The sequence below is a fragment of the Sinocyclocheilus rhinocerous genome, unplaced genomic scaffold, assembly GCF_001515625.1.
Source record: "Sinocyclocheilus rhinocerous isolate Xijiao unplaced genomic scaffold, SAMN03320098_v1.1 scaffold1256, whole genome shotgun sequence".
NCBI lineage: Eukaryota > Metazoa > Chordata > Actinopteri > Cypriniformes > Cyprinidae > Sinocyclocheilus > Sinocyclocheilus rhinocerous.
The window spans coordinates 251,222-262,393 of NW_015646445.1; the positions used below are offsets into that span (position 1 = coordinate 251,222).

At 37.5% G+C, this 11,172-nt stretch overlaps 1 protein-coding gene across 7 annotated transcripts in view; it reads right to left on the reverse strand.

The window, feature by feature from the left end:
* Positions 1–10,793, reverse strand: part of raph1b (Ras association (RalGDS/AF-6) and pleckstrin homology domains 1b) — a 63,062-nt gene extending 52,269 nt beyond the window's left edge. For 5 of the 7 annotated variants that reach the window (XM_016511937.1, XM_016511936.1, XM_016511941.1 and 2 more), the window contains exon 1: positions 10,534–10,793. The gene's annotated coding sequence lies outside the window, so the exon portion shown is untranslated. Of the gene's footprint in view, positions 1–10,529 lie in introns of all 7 variants that reach the window. The other 2 variants (XM_016511939.1, XM_016511938.1) reach the window with 1 other exon arrangement.
* Positions 10,794–11,172: the final 379 nt, after the last annotated feature.

The following is an 11,172-nucleotide window of genomic DNA, read 5'->3' on the forward strand; positions in this document are numbered from 1 at the left end:
TTTATTTATTTATTTTTTAATAAGTATCGGTTCAGGCACCGGAACCGTTTTAAAAGTATCGATTTGGCACCGGTATCGAAAAAAACAAAACAAACGATACCCAACCCTACTGCCATGGGCACAACCCAGCAGAAGACTACGCAGAGACTTCCTGCGTGAACAGGAAATGGGGAGTGAGGGGGCACAGAACAGAAGCCAAAACAGTGGAGGTGATGTCAGAGGAAAACCCCAGTAGAAAGATTTTACCATGAACTGGCTATTGTTGCTGAGTGGACAGACCGAACAGTGTCCATATACAGTATACGGACAGAGAGTAAACTACACAGCATTAAGTTGAAGCTTGAAACTGAGACTGTGTCCCATGCTGACTGGCACAATCAAATTACAAGCTCAAACTAACCCAAAATTGCATTTCTTTCTTCCCTTTCCAGACAAACAGACCCAGATGCACAAGTTCTCAATTAAAGATGAAAAGAATGTGTTAGTCAAAGTTAATGCATTAGTACAGTAAAGTTCTTCCGTCTGTACCCGTTTCACAGATTTCTTGATCGTGCGTGAAAGCACATAGGGAACACAAACACAGAATTATAAGTAAAAACTGCCTTCTTATACAGTATATGTCACAGATGTTTTCACTGCTAGTCTGCTGCTGCTGTCATCCAAAGGTCATTAATGTTTGTATTAAATAGTGATGTGTTGCTTTCAAGTCAATTACTTGAATAAATATTTGTTCATTTTGCTGAATGAGATTTAAAGATTTAAATTAGGGCTCACCGGTATCGAAAAAAACCCAAACGATACCCAACCCTACTGCCATGGGCACAACCGAGCGGAAGACTACGCAGAGACTTCCTGCGTGAACAGGAAATGGGGAGTGAGGGGGCACAGAAGAGAAGCCAAAACAGTGGAGGTGATGTCAGAGGAAAACCCCAGTAGAGAGATTTTACCATGAACTGGCTATTGTTGCTGAGTGGACAGACCGAACAGTGTCCATATACAGTATATGGACAGAGAGTAGTTTACACAGCATTAAGTTGAAGCTTGAAACTGAGACTGTGTCCCATGCTGACTGGCACAGTCAAATTACTAGCTCAAACTAACCCAAAATTGCATTTCTTTCTTCCCTTTCCAGACAAACAGACCCAGATGCACAAGTTCTCAATTAAAGATGAAAAGAATGTGTTAGTCAAAGTTAATGCATTAGTACAGTAAAGTTCTTCCGTCTGTACCCGTTTCACAGATTTCTTGATCGTGCATCAAAGCACATAGGGAACACAAACACAGAATTATAAGTAAAAACTGCCTTCTTATACAGTATATGTCACAGATGTTTTCACTGCTAGTCTGCTGCTGCTGTCATCCAAAGGTCATTAATGTTTGTATTAAATAGTGATGTGTTGCTTTCAAGTCAATTACTTGAATAAATATTTGTTCATTTTGCTGAATGAGATTTAAAGATTTAAATTAGGGCTGCACGATAAATTGCATGCGATATTTAGAGCCGTTGTTCACTGACAAGCTGCGCAAAATCACGATCACATTTTGCGCATGTTTTTCGCAGCTTGTCGGTGAACAACGGCTCTGTGTAGTTAATGCTGCTCCATGTGAAAGCCCGCACGTGATGGAGATTTACCGCTGATTACAGAATGGCTTTACTGACAAGATGGGCGTTAAATATCGCATGCGATTTATCGTGCAGCCCTACTCCAAAGGTCATTAATGTTTGTATTAAATAGTGATGTGTTGCTTTCAAGTCAATTACTTGAATAAATATTTGTTCATTTTGCTGAATGAGATTTAAAGATTTAAATCAGGAAAATTATCCGTTCCTCCCATGACAAGTACTAGCTGCGATTTTATACTTGATCTTGTAAATGAAATGGTTATGCGATGGAAAAATGGGGTAGAATTTTCTTTAAAACAATTTGTCACTAAGAAATGGAAAATTATCCGATCCGCCCATCACAAGTACTAGCTGCGATTTTATACTTGATCTTGTAAATGAAATGGTTATGCGATGGAAAAATGGGGTAGAATTTTCTTTAAAACAATTTGTCACTAAGAAATTGCTAGTAAATGTCACAAATAATTGCAAAGAAATAGCAAGTAATGAATCAAATAAAACTTGAAATTTGGAAGTAGAAAGACTGAAATTGCACTTCTAAAACGAACTCCAGTAATATTTGTTTTTATTTCCAACTTCGAAATTTTTTTTACATAGCAAATAAAGTAAACAAGATAATAGTGATAAACTTATTTAAATTTAACATACACTACAAGTTTAAAAACCAAAGCAATGCAAGAAATGGAGCTGAACGCTGACAGTTTGTCGGGTCCCATCAGCAGACCTCAACAGAAAGAGGGAAAATGGACAGAAACTGGCACTAATACTACATAATGGATTTTTGAGAGCTAAGAGTAAAAGAGTGAACATCTCTCTCATTCTGATGTTCTCCAGGGATGTCCTAATGCTAGCTTATTGATTAACTAGCCTCAACTAAACCCCACCCCACACACACACAGCAGAATAGATGACATGAATCAGCAGAAATGTCTGAAATGGAGAAAGCAAGACACAGAAGAGCATATATATTTCATGAGTATAAATGTGTGAGAACATTCCTACTATGAGCACTATCAGGATTAGTGCACAAAAAAATAAATAAACGTACTTTAAATATTTATCATTTGAAGATCTCAGATGGTTGTGTTAAACATTGTGAACCATCTGGTTTTAAGGGGACAAATCAATACAAATGATCAAAGTTAACATGAAACAGCAAAAGATATTAGCATTGACTGGATGGCACTTATGCCGACAGAAATATCTTGGATACAATAGTAAAGTGTGGATCCAAATAATCTTCCGTCTATCCTTTAATGGGACACCACTAAAGAATGAGTATCTGTGAAAGCTGTGGAGCAGGCTCACTTTCTCTAATGGATATTATATAAATATATGGCCTCTTTTAGGTTTGCACTATGATCTGGATTTAAAGGGGTCATATGATGCGATTTCAAGTTTTCCTTTCTCTTTGGAGTATTACAAGCTTTTGGTGCATAAAGAAGATCTGTAAAGTTACAAAGACTAAAGTTTCAAATTCAAAGAGATATTCTTTATAAAAGTCAGCCACGCCTACCTAAAACGGATGACCAAGCGGTTTAATCCAAGTCTTCTGAAGAGACACAATTGCTTTACATGATTACTGCACATCAAGCAAGCATAGTGGAGATTCTGTGTTTAACATGTTTGTTCTGAAGTTGAACAAGGTCTTATGGAGGGTTTGAAATGACATGAGAGTAAGAAATTGATGACAGATTTTTCATTTTTGGGTGAACTATTTCTTTAAAACTGTTTAATTAGTTGTAGTTTAATGGGTAACTCACAACTAGACTATTTTGTGCACACCTAGTGTAAACAACACACTACACAATTTCTGCGTGTTGCGTTGTAGTTTAATGGGTAACTCACAACTAGACTATTTTGTGCACACCTAGTGTAAACAACACACTACACAATTTCTGCATGTTGCAATGAGAACATGTTCTCCCATTGTAAGCCCCCCTCTGCTAGTGCTGAGATCCTCCTGTATGCTGTTGAAACTGGTACTTGTCGAAGCAGGCTGACCCTGAATCTGTGTGTGGGCCACAAAGAACCACTGAGTCGAACTGTGAGGCTGACCTGGAAACAGACTTAAAGTTTCCTGTCTGGCACATGGGAGTGTAATTTGGAGCAGCCACACAGCCATAGTGGCCAAAAGATTAACAGGAGGGTGACTAGTGGTTTAGAATCTAACAAGTATGTGTGTGAGACACTGCACTGCACACTCACCTTTAACGGAATCCATGTAAGGGGCATAAACCTGCTTTTGTACAAAAAAAAAGTCTGTTAAAACCCAAACCTTGACTCATAAGTTAACCCATGTGAGTCGTTGTGAACATGACTAACATAATAGAGCATATCCTGCTGAACAACTGTAATGAATGGTAGCTAGAGAGAGAACTGTTACTACCACTTTTAAGGAAAAGATAAAAATCCATTTAAATGTTTAGCAAAATATATTTTAACTACACATTTTTAGTGAGGGATAAAATCTGACCAATGTATCATAATTGCACCTTAAAGGGATAGTCTCCCAAGAATGAAAATGATGTTAATTACTCCTCATGTCATTTCAAATCCATAAAGCCTTCATAATTTTTGGCAAACAAATAACTTTTTTTTCCCATCATTTTTGTCCATCCATTAAAATTTTCATGCTTCAAAAAGTACAAAAATACACTGTAAAAGTATATGAATCAAGCAGTTTAATCCAAGTCTTCTGAAGAGACATGATCAAAGTGATATGATCAAAAGAACAGACCTCAAGATTCAAACTTGTGTACTGAAGATGACTAGAAATCTTTTGGGTTTAGAAAGACACGAGGATGAGTAAATGACACATTTTTTATCTTTGAACTATCCCTTTAACCACAAATCACAGACTCTTTTAACAGTAAAGCAGGATTTCTGGGCCAACAGCTGACATATTAAGTGTTACAATTTCTCCCATTCATAAATATTCCTTTTGTAATACGAACATTCATTTACTGTTTGTCTAACACCATGTCAGCAACAGGACTATCTTAAATGGTAAGTACAAAGTTAATGAAATAAAATCAACAAAAAACGATAAGACATTTAAGATTAATACAAAATAGTTAACAGTTTAAATATGTCGGTTAAATCTCCAAGTAAAAACATGTCTATTTACATTAGGAAATGTGCAGTCTAAAATGTGTTTCTTTTGTAATTAATCCTGTTTAATGAATTTGTAAGGCTCTCACTAACCGTTTGTTTTAACATCTGTTGAGGGAGTTAAAGCCTTTATTAACAAGTTCAGACCTTCCCAAAAATTCACACTCTGTCATCCACACTCAAATCTGAACCTCTCGAATAGAGCCTGTTTTCTAAACACTATGTCTAAGTCCTACCCCAAAAATCAATAGTAAATCAATGGAAACCACAAATGGCAATATACTTAGGTAGGTGTAATTAGCTTTGGCCTAGACTAGATCTAGTCTTTATCTGGGAAAACTATTTTATCTGAGGAAAACCATGAAACTAACAAGATTAGATGACTGGTGACTCTTCTACTTCCATTACAGGGACACACAAGCCTAGCCAGAAAAGTCAGCAAACAATAAATGGACCTTCAACTATCAGCGCTCACATGTTCTGGGAGTTCAAACATTCTGAATGACCCTGGAATGTTTATGCACACGGCTGCAAGATCACGCTTCTCATGCTTCACTATCCTACATACTCACAGAGAGGTAAAATGCATAATGTATAAATACCACATTTATAGAAGAAAGTCTAAAAAGTGATTTCATATTTTTAATTCATCCAGTTAGGCACTCAGGTTTCTTACAGTCCCAGTCCCACAGTATTACTAAGACTAAGGAAAAAATAAGACTGTCCTAGAAACTTCCATCTAAGATATTAACATCAGAGGTATAAAAACGGCATGTTCTTATTTTGCTGAAACAAGCATTTGTAGAACAAGCTTACATTTATAGCTAACAAATGAAAATCAGTTGTTAAAGACTGTTAACAACTGATAAAGTTGTTAAAGTTACTGGTAGACTGCTGGTAGCATGAGGAAGAGAGTGTTTCACTGTCTAAAATAACTTCTTCAAAATCATATAAAGAAATATGACATTTGTGCCAGTGCACTAAAAACAGCACAAAATGGCTCCATTGCAATCGTCAGATATCATCAGCCTGTACAACCAGATACAGCTAAATTAATTTCATATCTTCATTCTAAACATTTTGTTTTCATTGAACTTCAAATTTCCCAACATACAGATTCACTGCTTTCAGATGGCAACTGTATTTCCAAAAGGATATGATGCAAACATTCTGGAATTTGCAGTGGAAGAATAAGCAACAATACTGCAACCATAAACAATTAAGCAACAAATAAAGAACTCCATGAGGGCTGACATTTCACACAGTGGTGACCGGATATGCTCTGACCCATCTCGTTCCTTTCATTCATTCACTCTCAGAGCAGAGATATGACCTTACAGCTTTTTAATAAATGAGATCATCCCGATGCTGGATTTGATGCATTCTTCTTTCCCCTCATCGTACGCTCTATTAATTTATTTAATTGTGTAATTATTTTAATTACATCTTCTTGCTTTAGTTCAGTATATTTCTTCTGGTCATCCCTCTCTTTCTCTAATGTAAACGTACTGAATGAGAAAACTCTGTTCTGAGGGAAGGGAAGAACACTCAGTGATATCTTTTCCAGCTGGATGAAGTAGGGCTGTCGTCATGGTGAGATCACTAATGTCACGAGAGGTCAAACATCATTGGGACACACATGGAAGGGAAGAATAAAGTTCAGAATCTGGGCAATGAGCCACTTCATTTGTTCTTGCCAGACTAGCAAGTTTTAGTAAAGAATTTTCCAATGTGTTGCAAACACTTCTTTCAAACACGCAAACACTTTCTTCAGACGTTTCTCCAGAATAGCTGAAATAAGAAAAAGCCATCTCTACCAACTTTCCCCATCCATTTTGACATCTGCACAATTCCATCCAAATTAAGTTTGGATGCCTTAGTTGTATAAAGTTACCAATGATAAAGAAGCATCTCACCAAACCTTTCCCCATTTCATATGAGAGGCAGCATGAAAGCATTTTGTCCTCTAAAGTTCTTTTAGAAAATCACTGGAATGTGATGAGGTCAGAGATTTGGTCCAGAATGACAGTCAGTGTGTGGCTACATCACATTAATGTTTGAATCATCACAAAGACTCAAATTCTAGGAGTGTTTCAATGAGTAAGTGAGATTACATGCAGAGTTTTAACAGTGGGGGTTTTGCATAGTCAAACTACAGTCTTCATCTGTCTGTCGAAATACACATGACACAATGCATAATTGAATATTTGAAGGATTAAATACAATGCACCTTTGTTACTTCTGTCCTTTAGTGTAAGTGTACAACACGGAGTATGATTGTTGTCTGATTAACATGATGCTGGACAAACCCAAGAACTATCCCATTATGTACTGTAGGTCTGTTATTGTATGAGTTTGACTCAAAATCGAACTTTTAAAATGCATGTAAATTCACCCGTCATGTCACTTTTTGTTTCAGCTTCAATCATTTGTTTAAACTATGTATTTCGGACTGATTTCCATTTAATGATACACTAAATTTATTAAAGGAATAGTTCACCCAAAAATTGTAATTCTGTCATCATTTGCTCATATGTTGTTCCAAACTTGTATGCCTTTCTTTCTTCTGTGAAACATAAGAGAAGATATTTTTTGAAATGCTGGAAACTAAACAGTATTGGTGAGCATTGGCTTACATTGTAAAACACTCTTGAGGCATTTCTCAAAAAAATCTTCGATTCAGTTCCAAAGAAGAAAGTAAGTCATGCAGGTTTGGATTTAAATGAGAGTGAATCAATGACGACAGAATTTTCATTTTTTGGGGAACTATCCCTTTAATGAGGATGAATTTAATGTGTAGCCTAATCTGCTCTGCACATAAATGTAATACATAAAGCCTGTCTGAATCGAATTTCTTCACAATTGCACTGTTAAACAAGCCTACTGTTCTCCTGAAGCAATTTATTTTATAAGTGGATAGTAAATGCAGTTTAAGCACGGTAAATTAGTTGAAAAATAACAGACACACACAACTCACAGTTCCTTTTAAAACACTCTCTCCCCAATGTCCAAAGCCACAGATATCCAAAACATGCAAAAGAAAATAATATGCTTTTATTTATTAAAATCTGCTTTCTTTGCACTCCTTGCTAAATCATTCTCAACTGTTTCTTTATCAGTTCTGTCTGGGAGTTAACTTTGGGCAAATTACTTAAGGCAAATTAGAGACAGCTGATTTTGAAGAGTCTGGCTCTGAAAGGCCTGAAAGGGAAGGACCAAGCACACCTGATGATTAGTGCCAAGCATTTATACCAGCAGGGCATTCGCTGGCCTCCAGGTGCTCCATTGCGGATCCTTGTAGCTGCTGAGGACCTATCTGGTTTCACTTTCCCTGGTGACTGTTTCACGGAGGGTTACAGTTCTCTTTGAAGGTCTGCCCCCTTTTCTGAGGGGGAGCTTTGGTAAAATAACACCAACTAACATCTTTTGTGTGGCCCCAGCTCTTGAACAAAAAAAGCACTGTTTTCGGGACCAACTTAAAGTCTCTCTCGCTCGCTCTCTTTTTTTTAAAGAGATTAAATCAAAACAAAACTGGCAAAAGTCTAATAACAAAAATGTATTTGAAAAAAAAAAACAATGTAGCGACTAGAGCAGTGTTTCTCAACCCTGGTCCTGAGTGCCCCCCAACAATGCACATTTTGAATGTCTCCCTTATCTGACACCCATTTCAGGTCCTGGAGTTTCTTTTAATGAGCTAATGAGTTGAATCAGGTGTGTTTGATTAGGGAGACACACAAAATGTGCAGTGCTGGGGGGCGCCCAGGACCAGGGTTGAGAAACACTGGACTAGAGGATGGAGATGATGTACTGTATATAAAACTGCCCCATGCAAACCTGGATTATCTCCTGCAAATTTGGCGTTAACTGTAAAAGCATGTTTAGTTAAACTGCTGACACACATAGACAACTTAGATATGTGTCTCGCTGTGATGCATTAGCGACAGCTGTTTTTCTCATCCAAACTGCTTTGTCCACACTCATGCCTAGAGGACCATAGATTCCCTTCTCTGCATGGCAGTGCACAAGGAACTGAGAAAAATGGGAAAACATGGACCAAATACTTTTCTTATTTTTCTATCCATTAGCTATTAAGGACATAGACAACATCCTCTGACAGTGAACAGCTAGAGCAGACTAAAAAAGGACACAACTGAAGGGCACAGACTGAAAAGGAAATAGGAAAAAGTGACAAGGACTTATTGAGAAACTTCCTATAATTTAATCGCTCACTACATGGACTTTTATTTGGTAGAAGCACTTGAAAAGCATGGACACCCCTCAGTGGATCTTGTCAAATATACTTAAGCTGCAGTCAGTCATTTAGTCCTACCAGGGAAAACAAATTAGATTTGCTTCACTCACCAGTTGTTGTTTTTTTGACACAGTTATGTACAAATAGTCTGGTTCAAATTATTTGTTACATATTTGTGCAGAAATGATTGGTGTAAAAGTACAGTTTTTCATCCCGATTAGACACGTTCTGTATGACATTAATGAGTAATTTACAACTATAAAACTGAGGTGTGTCCATGAACAATAACATCTCAAAAGTAGCACTGGAATGGTCCCCAATAAATTACAGGTCTTGATGTAATTTCCCTGTAATCATGAACCAGGCTTGTAGGGACAATCCCTGTTTAACATATCCTGTGTGTCAGGAGTAACACGATTATTCTTCTGAGAATAAACACCAATTATATTTAAACCCACTTTAACAGTAACATGGGCGCAACATCACGATTCAATGACCATTCGTGGACATGGATGAAGAATTACATTAAAAACGATATTGAAAATACTTGGAAAAGGACATGTGACAAACACATTTAGGACCAGAGTCACTGTAGCAGGACAATGAACACAGTCTGGACACGATCGATGGGCTAGAGCGCACGCGACATGCAAATAAAAGACGCTTAAACACGCCGGAAATCTTTACATAGCTTGCATTTCCCCCCTCAATACCTTAATAAACTGCTTTCATTCATTTATCAACCCTATAGGGTTATCAGATCGAGATGTATGGTTTAAAATCCAGAACTACATGCTAGCCCACGGGCTCGATAGGGTGGAGACCAGCGAGCTGACAACATTGTCTCAAGTGATATTAATTTTAAAGCGCAGAAATGGACGCATAATTACAGTGCGTGAAAATAAAACAACTACCTTCACCAGCGTGGGGTGAAGGGGGCATGCAATTTATGGGCGTTATGAACACACCCAGGATCAAGCCGACATACAGCGTTGAATGAAAACACGTAACGGACTTTTTATTTCTCTGTTAAAGTGTTGTTGGTAGATAAATGTAACATGATGAAATGCTCGAAATGTCACATTGATCACTAGACCATGCGCTATAGCCACAGTACATATAGGCTACTTGGCCACACACCCAGAACAACCAGAGGCTTTTTTGACTCAACTGGAGATAAAGCCAAACGTGGATAATCACACGAGCTTATTACAGTTCTGGAAAAAAAACACCACCTGGTCAGCCAAATTCATTGACTGATGATGCAGAGCTTTTGTGCACGTAGGAACTGTCCCATTGTCAAATGACTAAGATGAATTCGACCCCTTTCTTTAACACGCTCCATGTCTTTTTGTCCAGGCAATTTTCTCATAAGGACACACAATAACAGCAGACAGTATAACTAAACCAGTTTGTTTAGCCAGTTTGGGATCTACCAGCCCTTTCCCAATGTAGACCCACTTTTACAACAGAACGCCGCACAAGTTAAAGCCTATGTATGAGTATCAGACACAAGAAAGATGAGATAATAGTATCCACTTACCCAGCGGCGAAGAGCTCTGCAATTCTTTTATGCAATGAAAACAGCCGATAATTATTAAGAATAATGTTAAAGGTAAATATCCCACGTCCCTTGTGCTAAACAGCGCGATATATATATCTACTAAAAAGGCAAATTATTAATTTGTCCGATTCAATCCTTCTAGTCTTCTACTGACACATTTCGGGTTCCTCTCCCATTCTCTCTCCCGGAGAACGGAGATTGCTGCGCGTTCCTCGCGTCCCGTTTCCTGTCCTGCCCAGATTCAGCGCTCGACCAATCAGCCGATCACAAGGTATGGCAAGCCGTTTTAACTTTTATTCATTCTCAGGATATGAATTCTTGATATCAACAATGACATCATCACTCGCAGAAATTGAATTTTTGATATCAGCAATTACATTTCCACTAGTAACAATGTTAATTCTTGATATCAGGAATTACATTTCCACTAGTAACAATGTTAATTCTTGATATCAGGAATTACATTTCCACTAGTAACAATGTTAATTCTTGATATCAGGAATTACATTTCCACTAGTAACAATGTTAATTCTTGATATCAGGAATTACATTTCCACTAGTAACAATGTTAATTCTTGATATCAGGAATTACATTTCCACTAGTAACAATGTTAATTC